Below are 17,738 nucleotides of genomic sequence, written 5' to 3'. Positions count from 1 at the left end.
CAGCCTGCAGGCAATGGCATGTCTTCTTGAGGGAAGTACCATCTTAGCTGAGATCTGAAGGATGAATTAGTCAGGCATCCATGTGTGCAAAGGCCTGGAGTCCTGAGAGAACCTGGCATGTTTGGAGAACAGGAATGTGTTCAGCATGGCTGGGAAACAAAAAATAAAATTACTGATTCTGAAAGCAGTCCGGTACAAAGGGAAGGCAAGGGAGCCAACATCAGCAGACATCTTAGAACGGCAGAGAGAGCTGGTACAGACTGTCCTAAGAATGGAGCATGGACCATTCAATGCCCAGAATGAAGCAGGCAGCCAGCACATCTGCTAACTGGCTGCAACTGAGCGGAACAAGGCTGTGTAAGCAGCAAGACCAAGAGGGCCAGAATGAAATGACTGTCCCAGGTTTACGCTAGTGGAACATCTAAAGAAGCAAAAGCTTTCAGTGGGCTTGCAAGAGGAGCATAATTCTAATTACCACAGGAGTCTCCATTTAGAAGCACAGCACAGATTGTGTCCTTAAGCCAAGCACATTGGGAACACAGTTAGCCATTCAGTCCATCAACACTGCATGGTTCCTTTCAGTATCTGTTCCCATTCTTGTATCTGATCGAGGCAATGGGGACGGCAGAGGGGCAGGGGCAGGGGCACACACAAACACGCACACAGAAGCTCACTGATGAACGCCGCGCCTCACCCATTCTTGGCCCTGAGCTCCACCCTACATTCAGCCCTCCCAGTTTCTGACCTCCAGGCTGGTCCTCTTGTTTTTGGCTCACCTGACCTTCCATGCTCAGCACCATCTCCGCTGTGCTTTGACCACCCTTGACCATAATTTGAATTACTCTTCAAACTAGGCGGCCTTAAAAGATGCTTTGGTAATACTTATCTTGATGAGCACTGAGAAATGCGTAGAACTGTTGAATCATTATATTATACCTGCAACTAATACAACACTGTTTTGTTACTTACACTTGCATTAAAAACAAAAACAAAAACAAAAACAAAAATGCTGCTTTGATAAACACTCTCCTTGGTTTAACCTGGAGAGTGTCTTGCAATGAAAAGATTGTAGGTCTGGGGGGCACCTGGCTGGCTCAGTGTGTTAAAGCCTCTGCCTTCCCCTCAGGTCATGATCCCAAGGTCCTGGGGTCTGCTCAGCGGGGAGCCTGCTTCCTCCTCTCTCTCTCTGACTGCCTCTGCCTACTTATGATCTCTCTCTGTCAAATAAATAAATAAAATCTTAAAAAAAAAAAAAAAAAGATTGTGGTCTGGAAGCCTTGCTTTGAAGACTGGCTCTACCCCGTCCTAGCTGTACGACTCTGAATAAGTGATGTAATCTCTCTGAGCCTCAATTTTCCATCTATAAAATGGGAACAACTATGTAACTATATCAAACTCAGCCTTGCAGTGGAAATCAAATGAAAAAATTCAGGTAAAACATTTACTGCAGTATCTGGCATATAAAAATGCTTGAAAAGTAAAATTTCCTTTCATTTCCTTTCCCCTCACCAAAAGAAGTGGTATTCTCATGGCCACTGGTCTGAAATTAAATAATTATTATGATACTGTTTTGTCTTTTCAGGTTCCCCGATTATGTTCAGCAGAAACCAGATAAGCAGCACTTGTTCAGAATTTCTTGCATTTTTAGCAATTCTAAGAATAATCTTTGCAGCACTAATAATAATGCATATATGATTTCTCCTACATTTTCTCTCACAGAGTATAATGTTTCTATACAGTTAGTTGTTTTGCGGTTCCTTTGTTTCAAATACTTTCTTGCTGTCCCTGTTAATAGTTTATCTTTTAATTATCACAGGGGCAATGATGAGTGAAATGTCAGCCTAGAGAGTCCAAATGAGTTGCTCCCATCACTCAGCAATGCCATGGTTATAGCCCTTTACCCTGGTGGTTCTCCACCAGATGGAGTGCTTCCCTGAGGGGGGCCATTTGGAAATGTGGGAAGTGCCGGCACCTGTCATAGTGACCAAGGGAGTACCACTGACATGTGGAGGAGCCAATTGCACAAGCCATCTGCAACGTTCACAATTTCTCTGCCCCCAGATGCCTCTAGTGACCCACTGAGAAATACCATATAAGGCTCAATGAAGCCACACAGAGATGTTCTGGGGGAACCGAGGCCAGGCTCAAGGGTTATTTCCAACCAGAGAAGATCTTCAATTAAAAAAAAAAAAACTTATTTAACATATGTAACAGACAAGTAACATATATGAATTTATCCTTATTGTGTAAAGAGAGTAGACAAAAACTGTCACATTTATCTTCTCTAAATCAAAGTTGAATCCCAGCCTCACTCCATTGGCCAGTCAGGAATACTTGATTCTGGCCATTATCAGACCTTCCTCTCACTCAGCAGGACCAGGAAAGGGCCTCAAAGTTAGAAAGAGCAGAATAGGCGTGACTGGGTGGCTCAGTTGTTAAGCATCTGCCTTCGGCTTGGGTCATGGTCCCAGAGTCATGGGATTGAGCCCGGCATCAGGTTCCCTGCTCGGTGGGAAGCCTGCTTCTCCCTCTCCCTCTGCTTCTCCCCTGCTTGTGTTCCCTGTCTCACTGTGTCTCCCTCTGTCAGATAATAAATAGATAGATAGATAAATTTTAAAATCTTAAAAAAAAAAAAAAGAAAAGAAAGAGCAGAATACTCTGGGAGCCATTTTGCTTTCTGAAATCAGGCAGCTGTACTGTGATGGGTCCTGCTTAGCCATGTGAGTCCCAAAGAATGCAGAAGCCCAGTGTCTAAGAACACCTCTATGGGTGCACCTTGACTGTCCACAGTGAGATCCTGACACCCCAAAGTTTGGGAGGGAGCCAGTCTCACATTCTGACATCTCACAGAAATGCCCACCTTCCTAGACTTGGGATTCCCTCTACTCTCTGCCCTTCTCACTTCTGCCCCACGCCCAGCACAAACTTGCTCCCCTCCATCCTCACTTTGTTTAGGAGCCATCTAGGATTCTCTCCCCAATAAACTCCCCAAAAAAGTCCAGGAAAGGGTCTCACATCCCATGCAAAGACATACAGTGGACTGGCTCCCTTCTTGGAAAAACCCTTCTTTCATCTATTCTAAGACGTACATCTTTTCCTGCCTTAAAACATCTCTGATACTATGAGGCATCTCATTACTGATATCTTAGCATAGCTTTTGGTCAAAGGGACTCAAGACATAGGTATCATTTCCTATGCATGTTCAAATCTGGTTGACACTCCAGGCAGTGTGACTGAACACCTACAACTCTTTGACCTTTCAGTCAACAAACCATTGAGGATCACTTAAGGGAGGAATATGAGTGTTGGTTGTTATCTGAAAACCTTTCACTGCAATATCCTGATAAGACCAAGAACATGTCAACATCAAAATTTGTAGAGTTTTCTTTAAAAAAAAAAAAAAAAAATCCCTGGAACCCCTAGGGAGGACTCTTCTAGGAAATGCCACATCACCAATACTGAACAGCACCAAAGGTTGACACTGTGTTGGAAAAAACAAACACCGGTGACCACAGACATCTCTAAGTTGAAAAGTGATTCAGAGGCATTACACATTGAATATGATGAGGTTTTAGGACCACTCTCAATAATTTTTTGTTTACATTTTCTTTTTTATATGTCCATAGGAGTGATCCATGTTGAAATCTATGTCTCAAAGGAACTAGCAAGCTCCTTTCAGGAGTATGAAATTAAGATTCTGAATGATAAGCACATATCATAGGTTAATTGGTAGTGTGTTTTGTTTTTTCTTAGTGAAATACCAAATAGTGGTACCATCTTACAATCACTCGCTTCTGAAATTCCAGGAGAGGTACAAAGATAAGGAGATAGGGAGATAAGGAGAACAAAACACAGATGAGGACTTCAGTAGGTGATCCAGCCACACAATGCCCAGCCAGGACCTTTGCCCTCTGAGAGCAAGCAGCTAAAGGCTGGAAAATGAGATGTCATGGAAGGAAGAATTCCAACCTTTGCCCATGGTCTGCAATTCCCAGGTCTGGGCCCTGAGCCCCTGCCCAAAGTCCCCAGGTATTGCCAAATGAAGAGTGAAAAGATGGACGCTTGAGTTCCAGCACAGCAAGTCCTTGGCAAGGATCGCAGTGGAAGAAGGACCTGTCTACCAAGTGGCCTTAGAGACCCTGGCTGGATGTGAAGTGGACTGGCTCTGAACATTATTTAATGGCTCATACCTTCCCTGATCACTCATCCATTTGGAACAAGATGCTGCTGTTAGAAACCTGGAGAATTGGTTCTGCCTGATGTCTTGAAACACATCTCCCCATCTCTGCCTTTCTCCTAAGTCTGGTTAAGCAGAAAGGGCATAGGCTTTGGAGAAGACCCACACAGACCTGCTTACCCACCCCTGCTTCCAAATGTATGAGTCATGTGTTGTGAGTAACCTGCATAATCTCACTGATGCTAGGTTTCTCCCTCACCTCCCTCCCTCCCTCCCTCTTTCTCTCCTTTTTTCCTTCCTTCCTTTGTCCTAAGTACTTTGCAAAATTATCTCATTTAATCCTCAGAACAACCTGTGAAGCAGAAACTGTTTTCATCATTCTCATTTACAGACTGGAAAACTAAGGTACAAGGTGTAAGCAACTCATCTGTGTTCACATAGCTAGTAGGAAGCTGAGCAAGGAAGGATTCAGATCCAGATAGCCTGGCCCCAGAGTCTGTGTGCTTCCCTCCTATGCTCAGCTACACAGTCACTATCGTCAACCAAAAGTAATAACCATCTCTGGGTCTTGTGGTGCTTAAATAATAGAAGTAAAGTCCCTGGCAAATAGTAAGGCTTTAATAAATGACAGTCATCACCTTCAATCTCCAGGCTGCCAGTCTTTTAACTCACATAAAGAATAATAATATACTCTACTTGTATTGTTCTACAAGTCTGGAAAAAGGCTCAGGTAAATTATCCTCCTTGGTTCTTTTAACAGTCTGTTTTTCTTATAATAATGTTAGCATACAGTACTTTATATGTCCCAGGCATTATTCTGTGTGCCTGTATATCTATTTCATCCTAAACTCACTGGGTCCTATAGCTCAGTGAGATAAGTAGTAGTATTATCTCCATATTACTGGCCCAGAGATGTTAAGTAATGTGCTCAGGGTCACACAGCTAGTAAGTAGTGGTGCTGGGATGAAATTCAGAGAGTCTGGTTTCAGACTGAGCTCCGATCCTCTACTCTAGGGGGACTGTGTAGGAGGCAATTCCGGCTGACAAACCCTGTGATGAGTAAGAGTCAGTAAGTGCCAGAGCCAGAACTCAAACCCAGGCCTGTCTGCCACCAGTGTCCCTAGCAGGTGATTTCTCTGACTCTTGCCTTGGACATCCGAGTGGCCTGATGGACGTCGCCTTGAGTTGGGGTGTAGAAGACGTAGGCTTTAGTCCTGCCAATAAAATAACTGGTCAACAGCAGGGAGACCTTGAACAAATCCCTTTGCCTCCAACCTTCATCTAAAAATTAGGGAGTCATACTCCCTCGATCTTTAATGTCCTCTAATTCTAAGCAACTGTTTTCCAGGATGAATTGCAATTGTGCTTGAACGAAAGGAATGCAGCATGTTTCTTATAGCTCAATGTCAATCCCACCCCCACCCGAGGAAGACTCCTGAAAACGCTTCTTTTGACCCGATGCGAATCCTACAAGTGCCATGCAATACAGGTCAAATGCACAGCAGCCAGAAACAGAGCCACTTCTCTGGAGGCCTCGCAAGCTTCTAGTCCCTTTCCCTCACCCTTATTGGTAAGAACCGTGCACATGCTACTCTGTGCTCCTGAAATACTGAGTTTGTACCTTTAGTATAATGATTCCTACATTCACTGACAGCAGCATCATGTGTGCATGTGAGTGTGTACCTGTGTGCGTGTCCTTAAGGGCACAGACTGTACTCCATTCAGTTTTCTATGCTTGGAAAGTTATGTTATATGGACCATATGTGTAAGTACCAATATTTGACCATTTTTGACCTACACAAATGGTAATTTAATATGGTGCAACCCAATATATGCTCATTAAATATAAGCTTACTTACTATTATACAACAGATGCATTCCTGAAAAACCTCATGTTCTACAAGAGGGGTCAGTTAAGCTTTTTCTATAAAAAGCCATGTAGTAAATACTTAGACTTTGTGTGCTATATAGTCTGTATCCCAAGTATTCAACTTCATTCATTCAATTCATCATTGTTATATCAAACAATCTGTCAATAAATGAGTATGGTTGTGTTCCAGTAAAAACCCCATTTACAAAAACAGGCTGGACTCATGGAAAAAACAGAGAATCTTCACAACCCTATAACAAGTAAAGAAATTGAATTAGTAATAAAAAAAATGTTTTTTAAAATTTCCCACAAAGAAAAGGTCAGGACCAGATAGCTACACTGGTGAATTCTACCAAACATTTAAAGAAGAATGAATACCACTGATTTCTTCACAAACACTTCCAGAAAATAAAGGAGGAATGAACACTTGCCAACTCCTTCTGTGAGGCCAGTATTACCCTGATACAAAAACAAAGTAAGGATATCACAAGAAAAAAAAAAATCTACAGGCCATTCATTATCTCTTAAGAATACAGATGCAAAAGTCCCCCAAAATTACTAGCAAATTCTTTAATTTGTTCTTCAGAAGTATTTTGGAGCCTTTGGAGAGATTGAAAATATTGAACTTCCCATGGATACAAAAACAAACAAAAGAAGAGGATTTTGTTTTATCACATATACAGATGAAGAGCCAGTAAAGAAATTTTTAGAAAGCAGGTATCATCAAATCGGTTCTGGGAAGTGTGAAACCAAAGTTGCACAACCCAAAGAGGTATACAGGCAGCAACAGCAGCAACAAAAAGGAGGAAGAGGTGCTGCAGCTGGTGGACGAGGTGGCACGAGGGGTCGTGGATAAGGTCAGGGCCAAAACTGGAACCAAGGATTTAATAACTATTATGAACAAGGATATGGAAATTACAATAGTGCCTATGGTGGTGATCAAAACTATAGTGGCTATGGCGGCTATGATTATAGTGGGTATAACTATGGGAACTATGGATATGGACAGGGATATGCAGACTACAGTGGCCAACAGAGCACTTTCGGCAAGGCATCTCGAGGGGGTGGCAATCACCAAAACAATTACCAGCCATAGTAAAGGAGGACGTTGGAGAAAACAGGAGGAAATTGCTAAAGTTAACCCATCTTGCAGGACGACACTGAAGATTGGTCTTCTGTTGACCTAAGATGATTATTTTGTAAAAGACTTTCTAGTGTACAAGACACAACTGTGTCCAACTGTATATAGCCACCAATTAATTTTCTTTGTTTTTACTTTGTCTTTTGCTATCTGTGTTATGACTCGATGTGGATTTGTGTTTATACAAATTTTATTTGTATGTTTTCATGTTAAACCTCAAATAAATGCTTCCTTATGTGAAAAAAAAAATTACTAGCAAATTGAATCCAGCAATATAATAAAAGGATTATATACCGTGAGCAAATGGGCTATATGCCAGGAATGCAAGTGTCATTTAATATCTGGAAATCAGGGCGCCTGGGTGGCTCAGTGGGTTAGGCCGCTGCCTTCGGCTCAGGTCATGATCTCAGGGTCCTGGGATCGAGTCCCGCATCGGGCTCTCTGCTCGGCAGGAAGCCTGCTTCCCTCTCTCTCTCTCTGCCTGCCTCTCTGTCTGCTTGTGATCTCTCTCTGTCAAATCAATAAATAAAATCTTTAAAAAAAAAAAAAATATCTGGAAATCAAGTATTAGAATCCACCACATAAACATAACAATGTACAAAAAAACATATGAACAGTTATCAAAAAAGCATTTGACCGAATTCAATACCCCCTTCTGATAAATTGTAAAAACTCGGAATGGTTCAAGCTGATAAAGGGTGTCCACAAGAAAAAAAAAAAGAAAGAAAGAAAAAGGAAAAAAAAATCACCACTAAGGTCCTACTTAAAAGTGAAAAGACTGAATCTTTTCCCCCTAAGATCAGGACAAGACAAGAAGGTTCAGTCTCACCCCTTCTATTTAACCCTGCACTGGAGGCTCCAGCCAGGGAAATTAGGCAAGAAAAAGTGTCAACATTGGAAAAGAAGAAGTAAAATTATGTCTATTTGCATGATCTTGCATATAAAAAATCTTGCACATAAGAAGTTTAGGAAAAGAACCACTAGAAAATCTTTCTTGTATATAAGAAATACACAAAAAATCTATTAGCATAAATAAATGAGTTCAGCAAAGTTGAAGGATGTGAGATTAATATACAAAAATCTATTCTATTTCAATATACTAGCAACAAACAATCCAAAAATGAAATTCACAAAACAATTCCATCTACAATATCATCAATATATTATGTAAGAATAAATTCAACAAAGGAGGTACAAAACTATAAACCATTTTTGAAAGAAATGAAAGAACTAAATAAGCAGAAAGATATCCCAGGTTCCTGGATCCAAAGACCTAATACCTAATATTGTTAAAATGGCAACAATTGGTCTACTTATATAATCAGTTCAAACCTTATCTACTTACATAATCCTGATCTACTTATATAATCAGTTCAATCCTTTTTATAAATGGGGTTGATAGTAGGGACAGAGTGGAATGCCAAAAGGTAGATAAGTAGAGATGAAGGGAGAAGGAAAGTCCTGGCTGGACTAAAAAAGAAGCTACTTTCATAATCACACACAGGGCAAAAGACAATAAGCAATTTAAGAACTGGAAATTAATATTCATAATCATTACATATAATCTATTGCTACCTGAACAATACACATTCTACAATTCTCATTCTACAATTTGGACTCATTTTTCTCAGCTTTGTCATATTCATAAAATTCAGAGTTAACTTTTGAGGAATATGATCTGAGATCGCTGTCAGAACTGAATGGACCCTCCTTGATAATTACAGTCACTATGTTGTTGCTGAAGTGGCAGACAGACCTATTTTTTAGTAGTGCCAGGCTCTATCTTTAGCTCATTTCTATACAGGAATGTTAAACAGTACCCAAATAGGGGCAGGCACATCAGTAATGAGTATCATCATCATCTATGTGATTCTCTTGCTGCCAAAGAACTGATCTAGCTGGAAGGAACTGTGTATTTCATTTCACTTATTCAGCTTGTACTGAATGCTTGCCACGATGCCACACACAGAGGTGGGTACTAGAAGATACCAGAGCCCCGACTCTCGCTCCAGTCCTGAAACTTGTAAACTGTTTATCATCTAATATCATCTAATTCAGTGGTTCCCAACCAGGGTGATTTTATGTCCAAGGCATATCTGGCAATGTCTAGCGACACCATTGGTCACAGTGAGGGAAATACTATTGGCGTCTACTGAGTCGAGGCCAAGAATGCTTCTAGACGTTCCGCGATGAATGTCTAACAGCTTCCACAACAAGAATTATCCAGACCAGAATGTCAACAGTATACCAATTGGGACACTTGATCTAACTTCATCTCCCCATTTTTCAGAAGGAGAAACTGGGGCCAATGTCAGCGATATACCCAAGATCATGAGGTCTTCAGCAGAGTCTAGATGTCCTGGTTCCATTCTGCATGCAAAAGATTTTAAGTTTAAAAAAAAAAAAAAGAGATTTTTAGTTTCCCTTTTTTGAAATGAAATTGAGGACTAATTTTTCCGTGTTTGTCTCTTCCTCAAAGCAATGAGCTCTGCAGTGGCATCCTAGTGGAAAGCTGCTTTAGATAGCAGCAGAAAAACATTCACCTTTGATCTGCATGCTTCACTGCAAGAAATGGGCTCTAGACTTGAGTGACACAGGTGGCTTGGCATGGTTGGATATGGCTTCTGGATTTTACTTGAAGGATGCTGTGAAAAAAAGCTTGGACTGAGAAGTTCCACTTATTCTTTCCTTTCCTTGTTTATTCACAGATTCAACAAAAGCATACTGACCTCCTACTGTGTGCCAACAACCAGACTAGAAACCTAAGGCATGAAGATGAATAATAAATATGTGTTCTCTCCTTTCAACAGCCTGCAGTAAACAGGAGACACACACATAAATAAGGCATTACAACATGTTGAGAGAGAAGCACTAAAGGTGGCAAGCGCAGGATGGAATAGGGATGTGCCAGTCAGAGTTAATGGCTGCAAGCAACAGAAACCAATTTTGGCTTATTTAAGCAGGAAAGAAATTTGCTGGAAATATCCCAGGGAACTCACAGCAGTACCAGAAAGCCTGAAGAACAAAGCTCAGAAAACAGATAGGAAAATGGAGGCTCAGCTGCAGCTAGTACCCCAGTCTCAAAACTACCATGGTGAAGACTCTGCAACCACGGTGAGTGAACACTGACCATCTCAGTTAAACAGCACTACCCCAGCACTAGACACCATAAGTTGCACTGGACTCCTCTTGACCCATGCCCCTGGAGCCAACACATGGTTGCCACAGCTATTCCAGGATGGATTCTCCACTCTCCTAGCTTATCTTTTTTTTTTTTTTTTAAGATTTTATTTATTTATTTGACAGAGAGAGATCACAAGCAGGCAGAGAGGCAGGCAGAGAGACAGGAGGAAGCAGGCTCCCTGCTGAGCAGAGAGCCCGATGCGGAACTCGATCCCAGGACTCCGAGATCATGACCTGAGCCGAAGGCAGCGGCTTAACCCACTGAGCCACCCAGGCGCCCGACTCCTAGCTTATCTTGCCAGATCCCAAAGCAAAGTCTTTGGATTCAATTATTCTAGATCACTCACCCTCACTCTAGCTGCAAGGCATGCTGGGAAAATGAGCATCTCACCTGATAAGTTTCTACAGTTAGAGATGCACTTTGTCTCTCATCACCAAAACTCTTATGGTAAGGGGAAGTCCTCTTTCCAGATTTTGCTCAAAAGTCACCTTCTAAGTGAGACCACTCTATTTAAAACTCTAAAACCTCCCTTTTCCAGCATCTGTCACTACCCTTCCATGCTATATCTTCCCCCATGGCTCTTACAAACATCTCGAACACACTGTATGTATATCTATTTATATACTCATCTATTTCTCCCTACTCAAATGTGAGTTCCAGAAGGAAAGATGTGTGTTTGGTTTATTCACTGCTGTGTCCTCAGTGCCAAGGACGGTGCCTGGAACACAGCAGGCTCTCAATAAATATTATTGAACAAATGAGTTAATGAATGAATGAATGAATGAATGAATTCTCCAAACACAGGGAAATCAAAGATCCTGAAAATCCAAACTTTCAACAAATTCTCACTATAAAAAGCCTATGGGAGACACATAACATAACCTAGCCTGGAAATAAATCAGACAGAGCTCCCTAAGGGAAAGGATACTTGAGCTGAGTCTTCAGAAAAGGCAATGCAGACAAATCAAAATTAGGAAAGAAAGACTGAAGCAGTTAGGTGGGATTCCACGAATGTATTGTTTTATGGTTTCATATGATCCTGGGATACTCCCTAGCCAAGCTCCCTGCATTCTTTTCTGTATGGAAGAGGCCCTCGTTTGGACCAGTGCAGCTTCAAGCTTGACTATGAAAAGCCAAGATTAGAACTTGGAGGTGGAAGAAATCTGACCAAAAGCATCCAAGAATTAGTCCTTTATAGAATAGAGTGGTAGATTCCAAGGAACACCTTGAGCCTTGAATAAAAAGGTATTACTCTGAACATTATTCCAGAGAAAGGCAATCAGAACAGCGAGAAAATAAATAATGATCAAACCTAAAAGGCAAATGAGTTTTTCTCCATTTTAAAGGTGCTTGTGTTATTACCTGGATAACTTTTTGTTTAAGTGATTATGCTGCTGTAGAACTTTTTGTAATTCATCAAAATTCATAGACTGGGAAGGCCAGGAAAAAAGAGTAGGTGGCAGGGTTATTACTTGAAGTTCAATTCAATAAATATAATTTATCTTTCTATAGAGTCCTTTATACGAAATATTGCCAGAGGCTTTACGGTCCAAGAAGACCGCGTTTGAATGACTTAAGTTATTTGCTTACAGACCGAATGGACTTTTATGAACATGTTGACTCCCCCTGCACTAAATGAAGTGATGTACAGCTATTCTCAACATAATTTCTGTCACCACCATTATCTTTTCTCGCTTCAGCTCGTTTCCAGAGCGTCAGGATGACATTAAGTGATAACTGCTGCAGTATTCCCCCTGCACAGGGAACCGCTCTTGCTTCTTTCAGTCGATCCCTTCAGAAGGGCCCTTCACAAGGTGTTGGGGATAATGTAAGAGGAAAAAAGGGAGCTGAGAAGGACGAGATCCTAATGATCATGCAGAGGATCAACTCCTCTGTCAAATACAGTGACTCAATCACGACTATAGGACAGTTTCCTAGGTCCTAGAGATGCAAATGGGACCCAAATGGGACCTTGTCCCCTTGTGTCTCAGCTCATCTCCTTACGACATTCAAATAAATAGTAATCAAAAGGCAATTTACGTCTCTGCTGCAGTATTTGCTAACAATGCCAAGGAAAAAGACTGCCTTAGCGTACAGCAAAACTCTAAACTCCTCTCCCCAGCCTGTCTCTGTTCTCTTCATTCCATGCTCTGCAAGACTGGCTCATAAATCAAACCCTTGCGGTCTTTCTGCTTTCTCTTCTCCCTATTCGGTGTCAGCTCTCTGGCTTCTCCCAGTTTTCCTTTTCTACCATCAGCAAGATACTGTATAAGAAAAGAGAGTAGTAAGCAAGGCAGGCCTGGGGCAGAAACAGATTGCAAAGATTTATAACTTAATATATTTTCTTTTATAACCTGTCATACATTCTCCCTTCAAGCCCATTCTCTGAACATGGATGTGTTTTAGTTAAACTAAGGGTGTAAAATATTATGTTATCACCTGTTTGTTTATAAATAAGCCTTAGCATTAGTCCAAAAAAAGAAAGAACGTAACAGTGAACAAAGAAGATTTAATGACCTCAAATGTGATCTAAGAATAGCTCATTTGTGAAAGTGGAGAAAACAGACCTGCTTTTTCCTAATTCCTTTAGCCAATGGCCAGTTCTTTAAAATCAACCTAGGAGTCAGGACAACAGTTTTTAAGACACACATCTCAACACGTTTCATTTCTCAGCATAGAGTTAAATTGCATTAAGGACACTATCGTTGTGCAACCATCAACACTGTACATCTCCACAATTTTCCCACCTTCCCAAACTGAAACTCTTGTCCTCATGAAACAATACCTCGTTCTCTCCTCCTTCTGGTCCCTGGTAAGCACTTTCTGACTCTATTATCTAGGTTACTCTAGGCATTTCATAAATAGAACCAGATAGTATTTGCTCTTTTCTAGCTGGCTTATTTCATTTTATGTAACAACCTCAAGGTCCACCCATGCGGTACCATGGGTCAGCATTTTCTTCCTTTTTAAGACTACAGAATCCTCCACTGCAGGTCTATGCTACCTCTGTTTATCCTTTCATCCCTGACGGACATGCGGGGCACTTCTACCTTTTGTCTATTGAGAATAATGCTACTATGAACACGGGGGTATTCAAGCCACCATTTTGTTTGTCTCTTTCCAAACTCCTTTTTTTTTTTTAATATTTTATTTATTTATTTATTTAGAGAGAGCGTAAACACGGGGAGGGGCAGAGGGAGAGAGAGAGAAAGAGAATCCCAAGCAGGCTCCCTGATGTGCACAGTGCCCAACATGGGGCTTGATCCCATGACCCCGAGATCATGACCTGAGCCAAAGTCAAGAGTTGGATACTTCACCCACTGGGCCACCCAAGCGCCCCTCCAAACTTCAAACTTATTAAGAGACTATGGGTATCCATCAAAGGAGAAATGGACAAATGGGGCACATCCATACAATGGAGCCCCACTCAAGGAACAAAGTACTGACAGGTGTCACGACACGGATGAATTGGAAAAACACTAAACTAGGTAAAAGAAACCAGTCATATAAAGGTCACATATCAAATGATTTCAGTTATTTGAAATATCCCAAATCCCAAATCCAGAGACAAAAAGTAGATGATGTGTTGGCAGGGACTGAAGGTGGGGGGATGGGGAGAAAACTGCTTCATGAGCACAGGGTTTCATGTCAAAAATGTTCTGGAGCTAGTTAGAGGCGATGGTCACACAACCCTGTGAATGTACTAAACGCCACTGAATTAGTCACTTTATTTTTTCATTAATTACCTTTCATTCCAGTATAGTGAACATGCAGCCCTCTATTAGTTCCAGGTGTACAGCACAGTGATTCAACAGTTCTGTACATCACTCAGTGCTGCCCACGGTAAGTGTCCTCTTAATCCCCTTTAGCTGTTTCACCCATCCTCCCAGCCACATTTTGCTGCTGCTGTATTGTACTAAGATTGCACAGTCCAGTGTGGGAGCCACTAGCACATGGGGCTGCCAAACGCTCCACATGTGCTTCCTCCAAGCTGAGACATGGCGTCAGTGTCAAATACACATTGGAGTTCAATGACCAACTGATGCAAAATATCTCATTAATACTTTCACACTGATAACATGTTCAAACGGCAATATTGTGAATATACTGAGTTAAAGAAAACCTATTAGTATAATAAATTTCATCCATTTTATTATACTATTTTCAGGTGGTACTGGGAAATTTTAAATTACATACGTGGCTCAAATTATATTTCTCCAGAACAGGGTCAGGTGAAGGTCTAAGCCAGTCTTGGAGTGGAGGGAGGGGAACGGCCAGAGCATCTCTCAATTCCAGGATCCCTCTTGTCCTTAGTGGGCAGGTCAGACTGACCACAGAATTAAACTAGAGTCACTGCAGAGGAGCAAGGAGAGAAGGGCTGGTACCTGAATGGAGGACAGAGGAGTTTCACCCTGAAAGAGAACTGGAGTCCCCAGGACCAAGAGGGTACAGCAAGGCAGACTCGAAGTGCTGGAGACTTGTGCTCTTCTCCCTTGCAGTGTCCCAAAGGAGGCACCCCTCAGATGGGGTGACACTTGAATCCTAGGGGTGATGACCAACAACATGATTTCAAAGGCTATGAGGAGGTCCTTATCTAAGCCACAGCTCCACTGAGCCACTGCAGGGAGCACTTCCCAAAACAGACAGCTGAGGACCACATCCCAGGGGGCACCAATGGAAGCTCTAGTATTTGATACCGTCTCACTGCGGGGTAGGGTGGGGGGTGGAGAAAGCCCAATGATGCCCAGTGATGACAGACACTGCCCATCCCATCAGTCATGAGAATTGGGGCTCAGAGCCAGATTTCATTTGACTTAGAAAAATGAAGAAATGTAAAGTTTTCTGCACCTTAACACTGTGGAGCAAGTTCATGCCTGTTTCACAAATAATCTTGGGTTAAGGCAGCTGTGTACCTGCAAGTCTTCAAACATTCAGAGCATCTGAAGCTGAAAGTCCATGGGCTTTTATGCATACGGCTGCTTCCAGGTCTTCACTGCCATAACCTCCACCCTGAAGCACCAGGACCCATACGCTTCCCAAATGGATACATCTTCTTGAGAATATACTGAGAACTTCCAGGGGCCAGAAGCCAAGAGAACTATATCACAGAACCTCTGAGCTGGGAAGGACCTATAGGGTTAACAGTCCAACTTCTTTTTTCTAGTGAAAATAAATACAGCCTAGAAGTGGGCAGGCAGGGCTTGCTCAGGGTCATACAGTGGTGGTCAGGTCTGTAACTCGAAGGCACCCCTTTTTTCCTCTCCTGGACAGCTCAAATGGCCCTAAGCTGGGTCCTCAATACTATAGCCTCACATCTTTCCCTCTCCAAATAAACCAAACAATTTGCAATATTCTTGGCAGAGTCTTTCTAGCTGGATAACAGGCAGATATCAAACTGGAGACATTCCAACTCTACAGAGAAGAAATTGCCTTTACCAGAAACATATATACGCATTATATTGAGCTACGATAGACTTTCATTCAGCTTCTGTAGCTGCTGTCACCAAAACCCAAGAGAGCAGCTTAAATAAGAACCTCCTTGATGTCTCATGAAACAATCTGGAATAAGCAGGTAAGGGCCAGTAAAGAAGCTCCAGAGTGTGGGCAGCCCAGGATCCTCCCGTCATGTTGCTGTTCGTCCACACAGGGGGTGTTGCCCTTGATGGTATGGTCCAAGATGGCTCACCTCCCCTGTACCTGCATTCCAGCCCACGGGAGTGAGGACCCAGGGAGAATGGGGAGAACACATCCTGCCCTGCAGAGGCATGCCCTAGAGGTTCTTCACAGCATTTCTGCTCACACCCTATTGATCAGAACTTACATGCCTAAACCACACTGCAAGGGGACTACAAAGCAAATCTCGATTCTGAAAAGCCACATAACTAGCAAAAAGTCTATACCATACAAGAGTAGAATAATGGATGGGGGACAACTAGCAGTACGGTTTTCATACTCATGGACACAGCTGCTTGTGTGGCCACACTCACCCATAAACCTGCAAACTCAAACAGAAACACACGTATGTATCAATGCATGCACACAATACCTATGCCTCTAAATACACATTCACACACACTCAAATATGCACACATTCCACTCCTGTGCACACGGGCTTACTCATTCATACAACAGGTCATACAGCTACACACCAAGCACACATAGCAGTGTAGTGTGTCACTAACATACATATATACACAGACACACATACACTCACACGGAGAGAAGGAGAGAGAGAGGGAGGCTGCAAAACCCGTTATTCTATCATTCTGCTCTGCCATGTACTGGGGATCACAAGCCAGTTATCCTACATCCCTGCTCACTGGAGATTCCCCTAGTTCTATGTTTAGGACACACTCTTCTTTCTGTATTCAGAAGGACATCCAGAACAAGATCAGGGGTTGTACAAGCAACAAAGTGTAAATGAAATGAGATAAAATGGAAGTGCCTAAGAAGAGGACCACAGCATACTCCACATGCAAAACTACTAGGGGCGCTGACATCGCACACCATCTCTCAGCAGTCGGCCTACTGTATGCTGGGGGCTGCACAGCCCTCTAGGACGACACCTAAGGTGAGAGAGCCAGGATTAAGAAGACCTCTAAGCCATTAAAATTAACAAGTCAGGAAATGACAGATGCTGGCAAGGATGTGGAGAAAGGGGAACCCTCCTACACTGTTGGCAGGAAAGTAAGCTGGTACAGCCACTCTGGAAAACAACATGGAGGTTCCTCAAAAAGTTGAAAATAGAGCTACCCTACAACCAAGCAATTGTACTACTGGGTACTTACCCTAAAGATACAAATGTAGTGATCCGAAGGGGCACGTGCACCCAAATGTTTATAGCAGCAATTTCCACAATAGCCAAACTATGGAGAGAACCTAGATGTCCATCAACAGATGAATGGATAAAGATGATGTGGTATATATATACAATGGAATACTATGCAGCCATCAAAAGAAATGAAATCTTGCCATTTGCGATGACGTGGATGGAACCAGAGGGTATCATGCTGAGTGAAATAAGTCAATCAGAGAAAGACAACTACCATATGATTTCTCTTATATGAGGAATTTGAGAGGCAGGGCAGGGAGTTTGCGGGGTAGGGAAGGAAAAAAATGAAACAAGATGGGATCGGGAGGGAGACAAACCACAAGAGATGCTTAATCTCACGAAACAAACTGGGAGTTGCTGGGGTAGAGAGAGGGCGGTTGGGTTATGGACACTGTGGAGGGTATGTGCTATGGTGAATGCTGTGCAGTGTATAAACCTGGCGATTCACAGACTTGTACCCCTGGGGCTAATAATACATTATGTGTTAATAAAAAAATTTTAAGAAAAAGAAGAAGACCTCTAAGCCAAGTGATA

The 17,738-nt window shown here is 42.2% G+C and overlaps 1 long non-coding RNA gene and 1 pseudogene across 1 annotated transcript; one reads left to right on the top strand and one right to left on the bottom strand.

Annotated features, from left to right (window-relative positions):
* Window positions 1-217: 217 nt before the first annotated feature.
* LOC125091163 (uncharacterized) lies at window positions 218-16,599 on the bottom strand. The gene is made up of 3 exons (XR_007124593.1): window positions 16,522-16,599; window positions 12,890-12,988; window positions 218-231 (listed from the first exon to the last, which is right to left on the bottom strand). It is a non-coding gene; the product is annotated as an uncharacterized LOC125091163 (long non-coding RNA).
* On the top strand, window positions 6,637-7,428 carry LOC125091162 (heterogeneous nuclear ribonucleoprotein D-like; annotated as a pseudogene).
* Window positions 16,600-17,738: the final 1,139 nt, after the last annotated feature.

This window comes from Lutra lutra, chromosome 18 (assembly GCF_902655055.1).
Source record: "Lutra lutra chromosome 18, mLutLut1.2, whole genome shotgun sequence".
Classification (NCBI taxonomy): Eukaryota; Metazoa; Chordata; class Mammalia; order Carnivora; family Mustelidae; genus Lutra; species Lutra lutra.
Note: the sequence above shows the minus strand (reverse complement) of the source record. Positions and strands in the feature narration are given on the sequence as shown.